A 19,562-nucleotide genomic window follows, 5' to 3' on the forward strand; every position below is an offset into this window, starting at 1 on the left:
GCTCTATCTCATACTTAAGAATGTGATCATCCATTCATACTCAAAATTCTTTATTCCACACCTACATGTGCTGGGCATTATTTTTTTAAGAGAGTCAATAGAAAAGAACTTTAGTAGAATTAGTGTACAATAGAGAGGGAGAAGAGAGAAAGGAGATGGTTTCCCAGTGGAAAACAGAAAAGGGGAATTTAATGAAATACACTGCTGAGAGGAGCAGTGGACGAGGCGGGAGGCTGCCTGCTGTACACAGTTCTGTTCTGGGAAAATGGTGATAAAACATGGCACCAACACCCAGAAGAACTTACAATAAGCAATATTGCTCCCTCAATGCAATGAGTGTTATTGTAGAGAAGTGGACAGGAGGTCTGCATGCGCTTTCAGGTGCTGGCTCTTTACATCCAGACTCTATAGAGAAAGTGTAGTAGTGGGCAATGCAGACGGGAAGAGGAGCCTGAGAAAGCTGTCCAAGGGGAAGGAGCCTCTAAAAAACAGAGATGTGGGAGATGCCACAGGGTCCACCCTTGAGAAATGTACCATAAACTTTGACTGATAGGCTGATAATATCTCTCCTTCCTGAATTAGATTAAGAGCATTTTTCTTCTACTGCTTTCAATAGAAGTCATAACCAGTTGAAATTTAAGAAAGGTTAGCTTGGTCTTTAGACCTGCTCTGCTAACCTACAGGCTGTTATCTTAGCCAGATGTGACTATCCCCAGTTAGGTCATAGGGTCAGAATGCTGATTTATCATCTGGAGGAGTGCTTTGGACTAGGAGAAAAAGCTAATCGAGTTTTTGTTTGTTTGTTTGTTTAAGATTTATTTATTTATTTATACAAGCACTGGGTACAGTCAGAAGCTCGGGAGGGTGAGAGAATTCACCAGAGCCAGAGCGGGGAACAGAACAGGCAGACTGATGAAATACACTGCTGAGGGGAGCAGCAGGCACAGCAGGAGAGGTCTGAACACCATGTGGGACCCTTGCCTGGCAGCCGGGATCAAATCGGCACTGCAGAGGCTGTGGGCAGCTTCACAGGCCAGCGCTCAACCGCTGCGCCACCAGGGGAGGCCCTAATCCAGTTTTTACCTGACACCTATCACTCTTTTCTCCTTCCTACATCATTTCCCATCAAAGCCTTTCAATTATGTGTATCACAAATCAGACCCATATCCATTTCTTCACATTGATTGGGCTGCATCAAGACTGTAAAGAGCCCTTTTCCAGGCCAGTTCCGGTGCTGTACCAAATAGAGTCCTTACAGCTGATGGGAATGGAAATGTATTCAAGCGCATGCACTGATTTCTTCTTTCTGCCTCACCACTAAATGGAAAGCCTGATTTTTATTCTCTTTCCATCCCATAGATTTGCCCTCTGATTATTCCTGGGCTTTATTGCTAGGCCTCTTTTAGAATATCAGGGGCAAAACTTGGAAGGCCTTTGAGGCTTCTCAGGGATAAGCAGAATGCTTTTTTTAAAGGACCATAGATACTTGAAATGCTAATGCTGGAAGGGGCCCTGAAGACTAGTACAAAACTCTTATTTTACAAATGATGAAATGGAGCCTTAAGATGGTGGGATGTCTTGTTTGCAAGGCTAGTTAATGGGAATTCTGGGAACAGAGCCCAAATCTTTTGGTTCTTGACCTGATGTTCTTTCTATTATACTAAGCATCCATGATTGATGATTTCATTAATTTTTTAATTTCTCAGAAATGCAGGGCAACTTCAATTCCTTTGGCACTTCTATGAAAAGGTCTTAGGTTCAGGGGTATTAATTATGAAATGAACACAGTGATCCAACATGGAAACAAGAAAAAGGTGGTATATCTCATCTCAGCACCCTTGGTTCCCCACGACTTCACTTATGTTTTTCTCCATTGCAGGTAAACATTCTACCTCCTTCTGGTCTTGGGGTTTTGTCAGCCTATATTTCCCTAATGACTGGAAACAGCACTATCACAGATGTCTAAAACCCAGAAATGTTTATTTCTGGGCCTCAGAATGCCAAATCAGGCTTTGTGCTGCTCTTTGAAGTCATCTGAAGAAGAGAGGAATTGGAGCTTTTCTACTTCCCAGCGCTCACCCGTTGGGGTGGGAGGCTGCCAATGATGTCACATATGTGGGTTTGTGACAGTCTTCTTGGAAAATGTAAGATGAAAACAGACAGATACCCTCAGATAGTTGGTGCAGGAATAGTTTCTCAAATATACCCTCTTCTGCAAAATCTCTCCTGGCTTCCTGGACCCAGACAATTCTCCCCACCTCTGCATTATTCTCCTATATATCTTATCCTTACATATACTACAGGCCTTAACACTTTGAATGTATCAAGGGATCAGAGTCCAATCTTTGTAGTACAAGTTACTAGTTCAGTGCCTGATGCACAATAGGTTCTCAACAAATAAATAAGTAGGATGATGACTAACTATATTTCCTTAGCATACTTTATGACTAGATCCTTTCTTTTCAGTATTTCCTTACTGCTAAAAAATTTACTAGGCATGTTGCTTCCTAAAAATCATATAAATTAGACATATGTCCAACTACTATGGGTATTTAGTTTTTTCTTTTTCTTTTATTATAAATATAGATGCTACAGGCACTGAAGTTGAAAGAAATGTGTGTGTGTGTCTTAGGAAGGTAAAGTATAAGTATATATTTGTTTCCAAATGTAAAGAGTAGACTATATCTGAAAGTTCATTTCATTTCAAAGTACTCCTATAAGTATTTTTCAAATGTTGGATAAAATTTAACTCTATCCTTCCAGTTTCAAAGCCAGGATAATAAGAAAGGAAGCCAAATCACTAGGGGCCAAAAACAAAAGAAACTGAACCCAAGAGCTGAAAGAAGGCAGCAAAACCATGGCTGTCCTAGGTCTAACTTGGAAACATCTATAGCTAAGTGATTGGGTTTTAACAGCTGCCTGGGATTAGGGGCCTAATTCTGGACCCCTGCAATGTGGGGCATTTTTTCCTCCAACTTTACTGAAGCATGATGACAAAAGTTGTATATATTTAGGATGTACACTGGAATATTTTGATATATCTATATGTTGGGAAATGATTGTCAAAATGAAGCTAATTCACACACCTATCTCTTCTCACCACTGCCTTTTTTGTGTGGGCTAAGAACACATAAAATCCACTCTCTTAGCAAGTTTTAAGTGTATAAAACATTATTGTTAATTAAAGGCAGGGCATTTTTAAATGACCTTGTTAGTATTTTCATAAGGACACTCTATTTGCAAGGACTTTATGGGATGCCAGTCATGTGGGGATGCCACATAGGTCATTTGGCTCCTTGAGAACCGAGAGATTCGCTCCTTGTTTCCCAGCTCTGAAATCTACATTCAACCCTGACCTTGGCAAAATCACTAATCACTAAGATACTAAGGACCCGCTGAGCTACCAGTTAAAAGCTCAAACTATCAAGAGTAGCCCTTTGAAGGTCAAAGTTCTACTCTACGAACAATAGATAAGCAAGATGTAATCAGGAGAAAGGCAATGAAGATACACATTCTTTTGGGTGGGCTGAGGGAAGCAGACTGATAGGGATCAAAACTTGTGGGCTAGTTTTGTTGTCTACTGTGCTTTACCCACCCATGGAAGGCCCCACACTGGCCCATGTGAGGGCTTAAACCTCTCCTGTGCTTTCCATCAGACCCTCAAAAAAGGAAAAGCAAATATCCATCTTCATAGGATCTGAAAGAGAAGCTTGATTTAAACCAGCTTGTTTATATCTGATATCTAGAGCAAATCACTTGAAATAACCAAGTGGTACAAAAAACTAATCGCTGGGAGAAATAGTTGGGATACATTGAGATGGGAAGAGAAAAGCAAATAAAATAAGGTCAAATAAATTCTTTCACCTGTAATTATTTCATTTGCTTCCAGGTGCCCAGAGCTTCACAGCTCCAGCCCAAGAAAATGATCAAGGCTGTACAGTATGTTATTAAGAGCCTGATGGTGGAGCTAGATGATCCTCTACTGTATCCCAGCTCTGCTCCTTGCAAGTATCCAACTCTGAGCAGCTTCCTAATTTTATATTCTTTTGTGAATGGGAATAAAACACCTACCCCACAGGGTTGTTGTAAGGAATAAATGAGCAATGTGAGGTAAAATGTTTAGCACAGTTCCTGCCTGTTGTTGTAAGAACTCTCTGAATTCCAGCGTCAGGGAGGAGACGGGAAAACGGCTGCTGCTTTTGCTGTTGTGGGACGGTGTCCATGCTCCTTCCATCAAGACTCTGGTCAGAAAACCTCAAGATTCTGCCATCAACACTTTAGAGTTAAAGCCACAGATACTTGAGATGCCCCCATTCACTTCCACCACCAATGCGCTCATCTAAGCCAGCAAAGACGAAAGTCATATGACAAGGGGTGTTAGGGGGAAATGATGTCCTGAGCTGTATCCCAGCATCCATATGTTTGATCTTCATCACCATGGAAATGGTGACAAAAAGTGAAAGGGGGGAATTGTTATGGGGAAATGATGTCCTGAGTTAATCCCATACAGGCTTTGTGGACCCCACCCGCACTCCAGACTAAAGCCATCAAGACATTGGGAAAGACAAATACCATCACCACCAAAGGGAAGGTGGCTGGGACCTGAGGGTGGAGTTGGGCAGCCAGGTTGGATATAAAAACCAAACACGTGGGCCTTGGGGGTCTCGCTATCACTCGCCTCCTGGCTTCATGGCTCCTGGCTGGCGGCCAGCTCTCAGAGCGCCATTTTGGGATTCCTGATCGGCGGATCGGGTAGGAGTCATTTAAAACTTTGTCTCCCACTTTTCTCCCTGAGCTGTACATTTCCTCATTTCCCCTTCCCTTGTAAATAAACCTTTTATTAACCTTTCACGTGTGCCTGCCTGCAGTAGAGCATTGATAAGTCCTTTTAAGCACGCGGGTGAGGACCCACAGTCAGGCACCCCGTTTTGTATCGGGGTTGCTCTACAACAGGGGCACGGACTAGAACTTCCACAAACAGCATGGCAAAGACCTGACTGGCTTCCCCTAACACCATAGTAGTTACTGACTACTATGTCTGACTCTCTGAAACACTCCAAATACCACAGACACCTTTTCTCTGACGTGGGCCACGAGCAAACAGGAAGGTGGGAAGACTCTTTGCAACTTGCTTTTCAGTCAAAAATAACCTCCTTACAGCCCCTTTCATTCAGCTGCAAACAGACCCAGCAGCACAAGAGTCCTCCCTCACAAACGCACACAGCCTGCCTCCTGCATAGGCTCTTCTCTCCATCCAACGTGGCCCTGAGCTTCTTGCCCACCCCAGGAAGAGGCAGGGAGTTGGAGCCCCAAACAGGGAAGAGAGTGTGGTGGAGGGCGCCTCTCTCTGTGTCAGAAAAACATCAGCTCAAAGTTGGAGTCGGACTTCTCAAGGGAGAGAGATTGGAGAAGGGCCCTTGTGACACTGTCTTTGGGGCTTTAAAACAAAATGTCACAGGGCCTCCCCGGTGGCGCAGCGGTTGGGTGCTGGGTTGCGAAGCTGCCCGCAGCCTCTGCAGCGCTGGTTCGATCCCCGGCTGCTCCCCGACCACCGGAGGAGGGTCCCACATATGGCGCGTAGACCTCTCCTGCCGCCCGCTGCTCCCCTCAGCAGTGTACTTCGGTCCTTCTGCCTGCTCTGCTCCCCGCTCTGGCTCTGGTGAATTCTCTCACCCTCCCGCGCTTCTGACTATATCCAGTGCTTGTATAAATAAATAAATAAAAATAAATTAAAAAAAATAAAAGTCACAGCCCTCTTGCAAATGTGTGATCTGCCCCTCTGAGGAGAAATGCCACCCCACAGAGTGAGCCAGGGCTAGAGGAGGTGTGTGCCCTGGTCCTCGTGTGTCCCTGAGGCTTCAGCTAAGGTAGAATACTCTGCTTTGGGTCCTTATCCCCCTGCACCTTTTACCAAAACTGCACAAGACTGTGGGGGCACCCTGGGCTCAACTCCCTGCCATCCCCTTCACTCCTCCCTCTGGTCTCCACAATATAAGGTCACTGTCTGGCCTCTCTGCATCAAATCCCAAAGCTAGTCCTAAAACAAATGAACAACAACAAATGCCAAGACCTTTTGTCCTCCTCATGCCTGTATCAACCTCATGCCTGTCTTTCCTCCAGGCTTTCCCTGTTCTCTGGAGCACTTGGTCCTGTGCAGTTGCTGGTCCAGAGTCTACACCAGTGGTTCTCCATCTGCTGCTCTCAAAGCCTGATTTCAGAGTAGCATCACCTCCTTCTAGAACCACATAGCCTGATTCTCAAGACACTGTCTGGGGATGCAGCAGCAGATGCTCTGGTGGCCTGATGGCCGTATGCCCAGAGGGCTGCTCCCAGTCAGGCTAATAGTAACACACCATCAAACCTCATTTGGAAGAAGAGTTTCAGACTCCACCAACACCACGGGGCAATGCCATTTCCACTCAGCTTCCTTATCCATGCCATTTTCTTCCATCAGCAGCACCAGCACTGTGCCTAACAAACTCAGTAGAGAGATGCTTACCCATTGTTTGGTGAGTGAGACTCATGCATCCCCTCCAGAATCGACTTTCTAAACTAGGAAGGCAAAATACTTTTTGTTTTCCAATTCTCTTACATTTCCTCCAAGAGAAGATGCCTTTCCTCTATGCTGTTCCCTAGAGCCCCCAGTCTCTATTCTCATCATCAGTTACTCAAAAATGTTACTTGAAAACAGCTTAGCGAGACCTTTCAGGTTTAGGTTCTTAGACTTTAAGAACCAAACTTAAAGATTCAGAAGGATGAAACTGACAGCAGAATTGAAGGCCCTGCAGGCCCCTGCCGAGCAGACGGGGCTCGTGCTGTGTGTCCCGACCTCTGGGTGACTGTGCCCTCGAGACCCTGGGGGCCCTCTGCCCCGAGGCAGAGTCAGGTTTGGCCACAACCCACAAGATTGGAACATCAAACAGCTCATGCTTTGTTCAAGAGCCCACATGACTCTGGACAGTGAAGGACACAGAGGATGAAGAAGCAGGTGTCAGAAGTGGAGACTCTGTGGCTGGAGAAATGGATGGAAAGGTAAGTGGCCCCTGCGAGTAGGTCCAGGGCCCATTGTTGGGGGGCTGCTCTGACTTTGAGCCTCTCTCCTTCCTTCTGGTCCTGTAGGCTGGCTCCTTGGCCAGCCTGCAGTTCATGGCAGGCGTGAGCTGGCAGGGGAATGTTATGCTCCACCGCAGCCCCGGACACGCGTGTGTACCCCCACTACTGGCGCCCCTACCACAAACACATGCATGCCACGGAGCCCAGCATTTCTTGGCTCCCCCAGACTGCCCGTGGAAGAGGACTGGGAATGCAGACTGTGGGAGGAAACGACAATATTCATTGTTTGGATTAAATATTTTTCTTGGCCCTCCTGCTGTTTGCTGAGTGTCTTTTTTTTTTTTCACTTTCCCATTTTCTCTAATTCCTCTCCTCCCTCTCCCCCTCTCGCTCCCTCCCTCCCTTCATCCTCCCCTCAGCAATCAGGCACACTGAAAATAAGACATTTTGAGGAGAAAGCAGAGGCTCTGAGGGTGAGAAATGCTGTTCAAAGAAAGCAGAGTAGTTGACGAAGTTGGCAAGGCCTATTGTCATTCTGATACCACACCCACCTCTTTAAAAGGTGTCACTTTGGGGTAAATCTAAATCAACATTTCTTCAAGCTTTCATGCGTGTTCATAGGGTATAGCTCATAACACCTATTTTCTGTCTTCCCTAGGTATGTATCATGTGTGTATGTGAAGCACACACTTCTATATAATGCACACGTGATATACATGTATGGTTATATGTATGTGCACACATGTATAAATGTGCACCTAGTGAGACATGCTTTATAGCTGGTGCATGCTGGTGCAAGGTGCTTTGCTGTTGGGTTTGTACCCAGGATCTCATAAAGCTTTCACCATAGTTCAGTGAGTTAGATGCCACTGTCATGCTTACCCATAGAGGTGAAAAACAAGGCCCAAAGCTATCATGGAACCTGTCAGAAGAAAAACAGCAGAGCAGTTGTCTGAGGCTCAGACCTGGGCCATGACCAGGCCGACATGCTCTCCCTGCCTCCAACATAACAAGGTGTCTCCCTCAGTTTCCCAGTGAGGCACTCCTGCTCCAGCCCCCACCAAAATTATCGGCATGAGCAACCACCTTCTGTCTGAGGAAAAATCAGTGTCACAGCAATCCTTGAGTAATAAGTCATCTAGGATATTTAACTTCAAAACCTGGACTATGAAGTAGGCATGGTTAGTGGCTGGAGTCCTGGGACATCTAACTCTGCCGTATGTCGAGTATCTTCTAAGTACAAGGCACCATGATACACTCTATGAATCACAGTCTTTGCCTTAAAGCAGCTTCCGAGGCATTAGCACTAAATAAGACAGAAAATGAACAACATCGGAGACAATAGGAAAGAAATCACAGGCCAACGGAGGTTCCCTTCCCAAAGTTAGTAATGGCACTGCTGGAATGGGCTCTCCAAGTTCAGAGCAGGAAAGGGGCTGGCACACTTGAGAAAGGCTTTCTGGAGTCTATGGGATTAGACTTAATCTTTGAAGGATGGATAGGATTTGGGCAGTGTGGTGAGGAGAAAAAATCCCAGCAGGAGGGTGAATATAAGCCAAGATTTCTGATGGAAAGAGAAAAGCTGTATCTGTGGTTTTCTGCCTTGGGTATTAATGGCCCCAGTTTGGAATGAGGTCAAAATCTCCATCCAGAGGAATCTACTCCTTATCCTGAAGATATCAGGGAACAACTCAAGGTTTCAGTAGCAGGACGACATGAGAAAAGTTCATGCTTCCATAGCTGGATGTGGGATGATATGGGGAATGTGGGAAAGAAATGGAGGGACACAATCATGGATTTCAAGAATCTATGAATCAGGAGGAACAGAACTGGTTGTCGTAACAGGGAATAGAACAACCCAAAAGATGAGTAATTACGAAAGGAAATGGTCAGCACTTGTTGAATAGGTACATTTGGGTGGAAGACCAATGAAATAAAGGTTTTTGTCAAATAGTCAAAAATGACATTTGGTCTATTCAAATCATGCTGTGCATTTCTCAAAAAATTCTCATTGAAAAAAATAGCTAGAAAGATTCCTTACTAAATTGATGGACAGATTCATGAGAAATAAATCTGATCAGCCAGCAGACCATGCCCTGCTTCACAATGAGAAGCACGACACATTTTCTTTTTCCATCTAAACACAGACCTAGGGGGTCCCAGCACAGTTGTTTTTCCTGCTGCCCAATTCTGCCAGGTTTTCCCCACAACTTAGACATGACTATTTTATCATCCCCAGTAATAGCCAGGTCCAGCTGAGTTGAGAAATGGCAGGAGGGAGGTGTCATGTTTATTCTAGAATATTTTCTTGCCAATAGTCTTGTTTCTTTTAGCCCTGGTCTAATGTTTGAGTTCCTGTGTCTCTGAACAGCTCAATTTGTGTGGCTGATTATTGTGGTTCTCATCCTCAACCTGTCACGCCATCCTGGGGTGTCAGCCTGGCTGCTCTGTTCTACATTAATTGGTGGGTCCATCCAATCTCGCTTTCACCCATATGGAACCTATTCTCTGTGCAAGTGTCTTGTTTACATTCCCTTTATCTACGGGATGCTTGTCTGTGTATCTTATCCACTCACCCACTGATTGACTGCATCTGTTTCACAACATGCACCCCAGTCTCATTTCCTTAGTCTCCAATCCTTGCTGAGCAGGGTTCACTGGGATGCCTCCTCTTCCTCCTCTCGCCCGGGTTTGAAACATAAAGCCCGAGGAGGTGTCCCAATCTGTGATCAGCACCCAACTCTCTCAGTTGAGTTTTCTAAAAGTCCCACATTTCTAGTTTATGTGTTTCTTTATCTTCCTACCAGTTTAAGAGCAAGGACTCTGGACTCAGACCACATGGGTTCATTTATTAGTCCCACAGTTGCTAACTCTATGTCTTTGGAATATAAACCACATTCTCGGCCCCTCAGTTTTCCTGTCAGTAAAAAAGGAATAATTCCTTAGTGTTCATCTGATCTTCAATAAAGACTCAATAATGTTATTAAGTGTACCATGTGACCAGGTGCCATTTCTGGTTGCTTCCTAAGTGCATTTTTTTTAAAGATTTATTTATTTATGCATATAAGAGCTGGGGTGCAGGCCAGAGATTAAGAGTGGCCAAAGACAGGCCAGAGACAGAGTGGGGAGCAGAATAGGTAGATCCACTGAAATACACTTCTGAGGGGAAGAGTGGTTAAGACAGGAGAGGTCTGCTGTGCCATGTGAGTTACCACCCTGGATGGTGGTGAACTCGTGCTGCAGTGTCTGTAGGCAGCTTCATAGTGCTGTGTCTTATCCCCTTGAGCCACCAGGGATGCCCCTAAGTGCAATTCTTAATGAATTCTTATTCAATAATACTCATGCAATTGATTCCACAATTGCAATACTATTTACTTTTCCAATGTCTGTATATTATTTTCTGGTATAACTTTGTCACTCACTCTTTGAAAACTTTAAATAAATTAATTGTGCATATATGTTGGATATCCTGAGCTTAGATATTCTATGTAGTGATGGTTTTCTGTGAAATGGAGAGTAGCTCTTCCAGATCTACTGAATGCTGGATAACCAGTTCATTCTTCCTCTCTTAATTATAACAAATATTCCCAGGGATCTTATTACCATTTACCTTGTTCAACTGTGGGGACAGAATGAATGTATCCAATGTGTATTCAAGGCAGGCAAAATACATCTGAAAAACCTACTCATCTCTCTTCTGTCTTATTGTTGATATTTGAGGTAGAGTATTAATGCTATGTCCACTTGTCTTCAGTCCCTGTTCTCATTTTGTTTCCACCCTCACCTCCATTCTGGACTCTCTGCTTCCTGACAAACCCCATAACCAAAATCTCCATCCCTTCTATGGTATTGCATATTCTCCTTGTTCTCTGGAAAGCAGCTGATATACTAAGGTGTCAATGGCTAATGTATATTTGAAACTAAATAAAAGATAAAATCTTAAGGCAAAAAATGACTTTATATTTGGAGAAGAAATAGGAGCACGCACCACACCTAGTGGAGGCAACTGCCTAGTAGACAAATTGGGAAACCTACTCTATGTGGCAGGATGTTTTCGGCCCAGGTGAAGTGAACATGAGCAAAACACATGCTACTGTGGAACCATTTGTGTTCTCCAAAACACACAGGTGGAAGCCCCAACCCCCAAAATGTTGGGGTCTTGGGGAGGTAATTGTACTCAGATGAGGTCATGAAGGTGGGGACCCCATGATGGGATTAGTGCCTTTAGAAAAGAGATAGCAGAGAGCTGAGCAAGCTGAACATTCTCTCTCTCTCTCTCTCCCACTCTCTCTCCCTCTCTTCCTTTTTCCCTATCTCTCTTTCTCTCTCTCTCTCTACAGTAAGAGAGCCTTGACTGAGAAATTGAGATGTTAAATCTCTAAGCACCTAGATGTGGTAATTTCCATCTTCTGGAACTGTGAAATTAAATGTCGTTTAAGTTACTCAGTCAGTGGTCTTTAGTTATAGCAGTCCATCTAACATACATGCAATATTTAGTAAGTTTATCAATTCAGCTGTTTTACTGATTTATCAAGACCCCAAACCTTCAGAGATTCTATCTGGAAAGAAGAAGCATGAAGGGACACAGGGAGGAAGCACCTTTCCGAAGGAGTTTAAAGAGGTGGAACTATCACTGGCTGCTGCTATTCAGTTAATGGGCAGTTTTGGGGGGTCTGGCCCTTGGATTGGGCACACAGAGCATGAAAATAGGAAAGACACAATATGGCCAACAAGCAGGGCGGTCTGTGGACTCTGAGCCCCAGTGCCATTGGGGTTGCAAGTAGTGCCAAGGCCAGAGACTATTCCCAGAAATCTGACAGCTCTGCAGACATGCACCACCAAGTTTAATATTTCTCACATTAGAAAGACTTCTGTTGAATCTAATCTCATTTTTAATTAGTCCTCATATCGCCTGGCGAGGCAGATTAATATGATTATCCATATTCCACTGATGAGGAAAATGAGACAAAGGGCCATGCCCCAAGGTCACTTGGGGAATGAGCAATAGAGGTGAAAATTAAACTTGCACTTTTAAACTTCCAAACCAGCACACAAGGGAGAGGACACTGGGGAGCAGATTTCATCTCCATTTGTTCAGAATCTTTCATATCTAGATACTGTACAGTCAATTTCCTACTCGGTTTCTCTAATTAAAAGATAAATATAAAGATAATGTACTAATTCTAGCTCAAATTCCCAATATTCCATATTTGATGCATAAAGAATTTACCAAGTAATACATATAAGAATCTGCCACAGAAGAGAATAAAATGAGCATCACTTAGTCAAATGTGGATATTCACTGACTGTTTACAGAATGTTTAATATTGTACTCAATGGGTATATGTGCATGTAATGGGGGAGGGTATAAATCAAGAAAAATCAAACATGGCCCTGCCCTTGGCAAGGCTGTCTAAGTGGACATTCCAAATAGGTCCCCCCACACAAGCACTTAAGAATAGCATACACCTCCAGCTGCAGAGGCAGGAACCAGGGCTTTTCTTTGTTCCCCAGAGTATACATTCAAGCAATATGTGTTCACAAATCGTTGACTGAGCTTATCTCAGAATAAATAGATACTCATGCGAGAGACAAGTCCATGGTCTCATCATCTACTATCCCCCTCTCTCCCACCCAGTGAAGTCCATCTTTTATCCCTCTCATCATCACATCCAACATCCAATGATCACCTTTTTACTGCAGAAATAGGTTTTATAATGTCTCTTTTCTCCCTTCTCTTTCCACTTATTCAGTTCATTAGTCACTTTAGTTCAGGCAAGAAAGAATAAGGTTCTAACTTTCATGGTCAAAATTTCTCACTATGGCTTTTTTTCCTAAAATACAAACCCTATCATCTTCCCCTGTGACAGAGATAGTTTTATTTTGATTGAGGTAACATTGGTTTACAACACTGTAATTGGTGCAGAGGTATGTTTACACCACACCCACCACCAGGCACCCATAGTCTCCCACCATAGTCCATTGAACCTCCTCCCCTCTTTGTAACCCACCCCTGCCCTCCCCCTCTGGTAACCTCAATTCTATAGTCAGATTTCTAGGGTTGGTTTGTTTCAGTTTTGTCTGTTTTTTGTTTTGTTTCTAAAAATATGGAATGCCTGACAAATTTGTGTGTTATCCTAATCCACAGGGGTGACGCTAATCTCTGTGTCATTCCAATTTCAGTATATGTGCTGCCAAAGCACACATGACACATCTGTGTGCTCACCTGATATATGTGTGTTCCCTTATGTGTCCCTGGCTCGCCTGAGGTAGGCTTGATGCCATGTGATTATAGTCTAGCAATTTGGAAGCAATAATGGCATATTAATTCTCACTGAAGGGACTCAAGCATTACTGGCCTCTGCCTATATTTCTTCTCTGCCTCTTTGGAGTCAGCCATGGGGACCACATTTTGAGAAGACAGGGATAAGTTGAAAAAGATGGGTAGATGCTCCAGAGAGTTTCACCAGACTCAAAGTGAGTGAGAAATAAGCCTTTAGTCTTACTAAATAACTGGGATTTCAAGGTTAATTTGTGATCACAGTCTATCCTGATTAATTCATCTTCTACTTATAAGCCTTCACTGAATGAACATTGAACACAGGGTGAAGTCCAAATTCCTTAGTCTGGCATCCATCCAAAAGCCTGTGTGATCTACCCCTAGCTTAGTTCTCTAACCTCGAAGCATTTTACATCCTTTCATGTACTTTAGGACTACCTTAATGAGCAGACTAGCAATATTTTCTGTGACCCACTAATTATATTTGGGGGTTGCTTCTTTAAGGCATTACTGCGGTAATACTTGACTAATAGAGAGATTAGTATCAAAAGTGGGCACAGCCATAGCTCTGGACTGGCACATCAGGATGTAAAGGAACTTTTTTAAGAAATTGGGGTAAAAAATGAAACAAAACATTATCTAACCACAAAACACTCAATTAAATGTTTCCTGTAGTTATGAGGGAAGTTACATTGTTAACTGTTATAACTTGTATGTCAGAAATTTTACTTAAAGCCTATTAGCTTTGGATAAAGAGGTCTTAAGAATATTACAAGTTCTAGTGGTCACTACCTTCATTCAATAAGGTACTGCAAGAAGAGGTGAACTCAGAAAAAGTCACTAGTTGGCTAGCAGATTGACTGAGAATATGGAATACTAGAAATTTCAGAACTTGTAGTACTGAAAAACAAGGCCATTTCTTATCTTCAAGTAGTAAAAGATAAAACTGAGTAATGCTGTGTGTTGAAAAGATTTCTAAGGCTGAAGTTAAGATGATCTCAGATAAGAACAACTCAAGGGGTGGACCATTATACCATTTGTTAAGACTTTTCATTGAATTAAAGTGGCATCTAGAAGATCCTTGAAACTGAACAACAACCGAAGAGAAACACAAAAAAACCCACACTGAAAAGAGATGAAGGATTTTGTCCCAGAGGAGCCTCATAAGCTGGGAATACCTAGAATTAAGTCTATAGTCATGCCTTGAAAAGACTTGTGAGGATAGTTCTTGGCATATGAATTTGACCAAAATTTAATTATATAAAACCGGTAAAGTTTGTGGAAGCTGAATTGCCAAAGTGCCATAGCTTAGATTAATAGAGACTGACTGTTAGAAAGAATATAAAGATTTTTGGGTTCCCTATATTCTACCAGGAGAATAAGCGAGGGGCCAGGGTGGTCTCCAATGCCCACCTTCTGTGACCATTGGATGATAAGGATGAAAAGGATGAACTTTCAAAAGAATAGCACCAAGAGCAATACTGAAGACTACATTTGGGAGCTATACAGAGGAAGTAATCAAAGCTATTGAATGAGAAGCATTTCCTATTCTCAGGGGAGGGAATTTTACAGTTTTTCTCAGAGGGATTTCAGAATTGTTGTAGACCAGTGACATTTACATGGCTCTTATCATTTTTCTTGAAAGGGGATGTTCATTGTGGTTATCTTATTTCTTTGTCTATGGGATGTGTGTGTGCAAGGTAAAGAGATTGAAATTTTAGGATATGGGGCTCCAGATGATGTATAGTGACTTGAAGAAAATCATGAGATTATTCTAGACTTCATGAGATTATTCAAGTCTGATGCTATGATCAGATAAGATTTTTAGAGTGTCTTGGGGGAAAAGTGGAGTGAATTTGAATGTAACATATATTTGTGACTAAGAGAGCTGACTAGCAGATATTAGTAGATGCCCATAATTCCTTTTATTCTCCTTTCTTTGTCATGATTTTACTTTTGGCAGGATATGATTCCCTTTCTACTAACTTTGGTCCTAACTTTGTGGTTTGCTTTCCCAATGGGACATGAGTGTATGTAACATAGGCTTTATTTGTCCAATGGCCTTGAAAGCACTGTCATGCATTTCCTCTTGTAAGAAGGATCATAGAAGTGATCATTTCCCTCTTGTATTAGCTGGCCCTCTTGTATGCTTGCTATCCACCATGTGAACATACCTGGATAGCTGCTGACCCTGAAATCTGGGTTCCCAACTAAGAAGTACATGGAGTATGCCTGGGCCCAACCTGAAGATGCAGGAGTCAAATATAAATTTAGTTATTAAAAGACAATGATATATTTGGCTTATTTCTTAGGTAGCTTTAGTATAGAAAACCTTACTGACCACATTGTGTGTCTCCTTTCATATCCTTCCCTCTCCATCTGTTCCTATTTATCCTGCAAAATTCACTTCAAGTGGTTGCTCCTCTGTAAGGTCTTCACATGACTGGGGCAAGATATTTGTTTTATTCTCTGTGCTCCCATGAAACTTTGTTCATATCACTGTACAATTCCTCATTGGGTAGCAATTTGATTTTGGAGCTTTGTTGTACATACTGTGTTGGGGACCGATTTCTTTTTGTAATCTTGACACACCGTAAGCACTTACAACTACTATTTTAGGCAAAGAAAGGAATAAATGGACTTGAAGAAGTGATCATAGTTTGGCAGACATGGAGTAAGTTGGAAAGAAGGTGGTGGCACTTCTGCAAACCCTAGTTATTGGGGGGAGCAGCTAGTTTATAGATTTTGAAGGCTGGATGAATCAGTCTTTTTCATGTGTTGGAATTTGGAGCCCTAGATTCTGTAGTTAAGCTTGGAGAGGTGGGAAGATGCTTCCCATGCATGAAGCATTGTACATTCCTGGGTTAGAACATGTTTTCTTTGGGGGTTGTTGTGGTTTCTTTCTTTTCTCTTTTCTTTCAATTTTTTTCCAACTTTGGAAGTATCTAATGTTTGCAATAACAACAACAACAACAAAAATATGAGTCTGGCCCAGTATGAATCAGGAGTGGATTTGTCCATGCAGACTCCCACAGGGGTGGGAGTCTGAAGGAGGGGAGAAGAAAGGCAAAACAATTGCTAGAAGCTTAGCAGAAGAAAATGCCATGCATGGCACATGGTTGGCACCGTGGCAGCAACATCTGTTCTGGATGAGGACCCCAGTGTGTGCTGCTACATGTGCATGTGTGTGTGTGCATGTGCGTGTGGAAGGAAACACCCAGGCTCTATGCTTCAGGAAGCCTGCTCGTGGCTGCAGTCTCACTCGTCTGAAATGTTGCTCTCGGTGGCGGCCTCTATCATGGGTTAGATCTGCAGCCAACTTATTCTTGCGAAGTATGTTGCAGGCTAGAGTCGGCTATGGAAAACAAGCCCGAGAAAAGCCACAAGGGCCTCCTGACCCACTTGAGTCTTTCTCCTGCCAAGTTCTCATTACTGATCTTAAATAGGAACGAAAACAATGTATAAGGCTGAAGAGGCGATGGAGAATCTGCTGAGGGGAAAAAAGCTTGCTTAGGAATACTGGACTAGGCGTATCAAGACAAGGAAGAAGCCATGTGTCTGTGTTTGTTTTGGATTTTTAGTTTGCGTAAGCATTCAAAGGCTCATTTTCTCTCTTTGTTCTGGTCAATGAAATAGTGGAAAAAATCAACTGTAGGGTTGGTATCCCCTACAGACAGTGGGGGTCTTTTTTGGGGGGGAGACTTAGAAAGAAGGTGACCCCAAGCTGTTGGGCAAGAGCTGGGTGCTGCTGGCAAGTTTCAGATGTGAACTGTGGGCCTCATGGTGTTCTGTGCCCTGTTTGGGTGTCTACACTTGGAAAGGTAAATCCCAAGAGACACAAAGGTAGAGAGTTTGTGCTTTTAGTACATGGGACTTCAATTGCAGAGAAGCTTCATAGTAACCTAATGTTAGAGTCCAGACTTCTAGTCTGATGCTATAACTGGACAAGTTGTGGAAAGTGTCTTTAGGTAGGATGGAGTGAATCTGAATTCACTGGACACTTAAAATGAATCCGATGAATTGAAAGGAGCTAAGCAAATACTCTTTCTCCCCTTATGGGTTTTTGCTGCTTAGAGACATTAAGCTGCCTTGCAAGGGGTGCCAGTGAGACGAGTTGCCTGCCATGTTTCCTGAGGTTGGCCTTGCTTCAGAAGACTTCTCACACAGGGACGATCATAATGATGATGGTGGCTTTCCCAAACGTTATCTCATCTGAGAGCCAAAAGAATTTTATAAGTCAACCAAGGGGATATTATTTTCCAATGAAATGACTTTGATTGAGCTCACACAACTAAGAAGAGATGCAAATTGTGGAACCAAGCTTTCTCTCCCCAGTGCAAAAATATTCTTGGGAGTCCAAACATCATCCATTACCAAAGTCCTAGGTCAGGGCTCTGCTAACTGTGCACTTAACAATTAAAATAATTCAGTAAAAAGGCTCTTAAAGGAGTTATAAAACTCAGGGTCTCTTGGCAATCTTTTTACTTTTTACAAGTTAGCAAAATTTTCCTTCTCCCCATAGTAATCAAACTGCTTCTTAAGATTGCTACCTGCTGCCAATCCTCTCCCCAATCTTTGGCTAACCCACACTTCCTAAGTCATTCATTCATTTACCCAAAAATATTTATGAGCATTTACTATGTACCAGTGGCTTGAGCTACAACAGTGAATAAAATAAATAAAGAGGCCTGCCCTGGGGAGCTTATATCCTATCCCAGCAGGGGGAAATAAATATTCAACATAGCAAATAAGTAATTATTTAGTGAACTAGAAAGGAATTGTCTTATTGAAAAAATAGGACAGTATAGGGGAATTGGGAGTGTTATGGATGGGTGACGGGCAATGCAGTGGTCAGAGAGGGGGCATTTGGAGGACTGTGTAAGTCATAGTAAAGACTTAGGCTTTTACTCTGAGTGAATTGAGGAATCATCAGAAGACAAGCAGAGAAGTGCTTTGATTTAACTTTAGAAGGACTCTCGGCTGCTGTGTTGAGAATACACCATGGTAAGGCAGGGCTAGGAGGGAGGATGATCAGGAGGTTGTATCTAGGTAGCAGTAATACAAGTAGCTGATGATGAAATCTCAAACCAGGTGGCAGCAGTTGAGATGGTGAGAGGTGGTTGGATTGTTTAAAGGTAGAGATAAGGATGAGTAGATCAAAAGACAGAAGTTAAGATTACAACCAGAGCTTTGTCCTGAGCAACTGGGCAGGATGAAGTTGACATCAACTGAGATGGGAAAATGTGCAGAGAAATTAGAAACTACTGCCTAGGAAATCCTTGAATTCTTGAATTCCATCAGATACTCAACAAATGTCTTCAGTTGCAGTAACTTCAATTGCTGTTCCTTCTTGCCTGAGTCAGAGTCAATATGATTTTAACAACTTTTATCCTCTCTCTACCTTGGGCCTTCAGATTCTAGACCTGAGTATTGCCCACAGTCAATAAACAGATTTGAATCTTCTCCATATCAAGTCTTTCCACGGACATTTGTTTTCCACTTTTGTTATTGCCCTTCTCACTTCTCACGCTGGCCAATTTCTGGAAACAATATTTATTATTTGCTGCATCTACTTTCTTACTTATTTCCAACCTGTGGCTCTTTCCACCCAATCCATGGTTACCATGTGGGAGTGTTTCAATCATAAATCTAATTGGCTCTGTGGCAACTCAACTCGTTTTTCTATTCTGTAGTATTTAACACAATTCACCATCTCTTTGCCTTAAGCATCTCTTTTTCCACAGTTTTCCTAAGACCACTTTATTTCCTCCTATCTTTCTAATAATGCTTGCCCGATTTCCTTGACTGGCTTCACTTCCGCTGTTCTCCCCTTATGTTACTTCTCCCAGGTCTTCCCCCATCCCACCTTTCCCATTCACATGCTCTGCATGTTCTCAACCACTTGCCTACCATCAATTATCATCCATATATATATTATAACAAATGCTCTAGAGCATTTCTCAAGGTAAGTTGTCAACTGAGATTGTGTTCCTGAACTCCAGCCTATGTCCACTTGTACTAAACTTACTCAGTCTAAAACCAAGTCCATTACCTTTCTCCACAAGTCTGCTTCTTTTTATTTACGGAGATGAATGGTATTCACTACCCACCCAAGAACCAGGAATTTAGATTCAGAAGCTTATCTTTCCCATTGGATGGTTTTCTAATAATCACAATTACATCTCCATTCCTACTTCAAATACTGTCTAGGCACACATCTTCTCTCTTG

General features: G+C 42.8%; 1 protein-coding gene and 1 non-coding gene across 3 annotated transcripts in view; both read right to left on the reverse strand.

Moving 5' to 3' along the window:
• PAPPA2 (pappalysin 2) overlaps window positions 1-19,562 on the reverse strand; it is a 461,662-nt gene that overhangs the window by 7,490 nt on the left and 434,610 nt on the right. The gene's annotated exons all lie outside the window — the stretch shown is intronic.
• LOC119242414 (U6 spliceosomal RNA) lies at window positions 13,155-13,256 on the reverse strand. Its single transcript, XR_005124429.1, has one exon. It is a non-coding gene; the product is annotated as a U6 spliceosomal RNA (small nuclear RNA).

Source organism: Talpa occidentalis, unplaced genomic scaffold, assembly GCF_014898055.3.
Source record: "Talpa occidentalis isolate TD23 unplaced genomic scaffold, MPIMG_talOcc4v2.1 talOcc4.12, whole genome shotgun sequence".
NCBI lineage: Eukaryota > Metazoa > Chordata > Mammalia > Eulipotyphla > Talpidae > Talpa > Talpa occidentalis.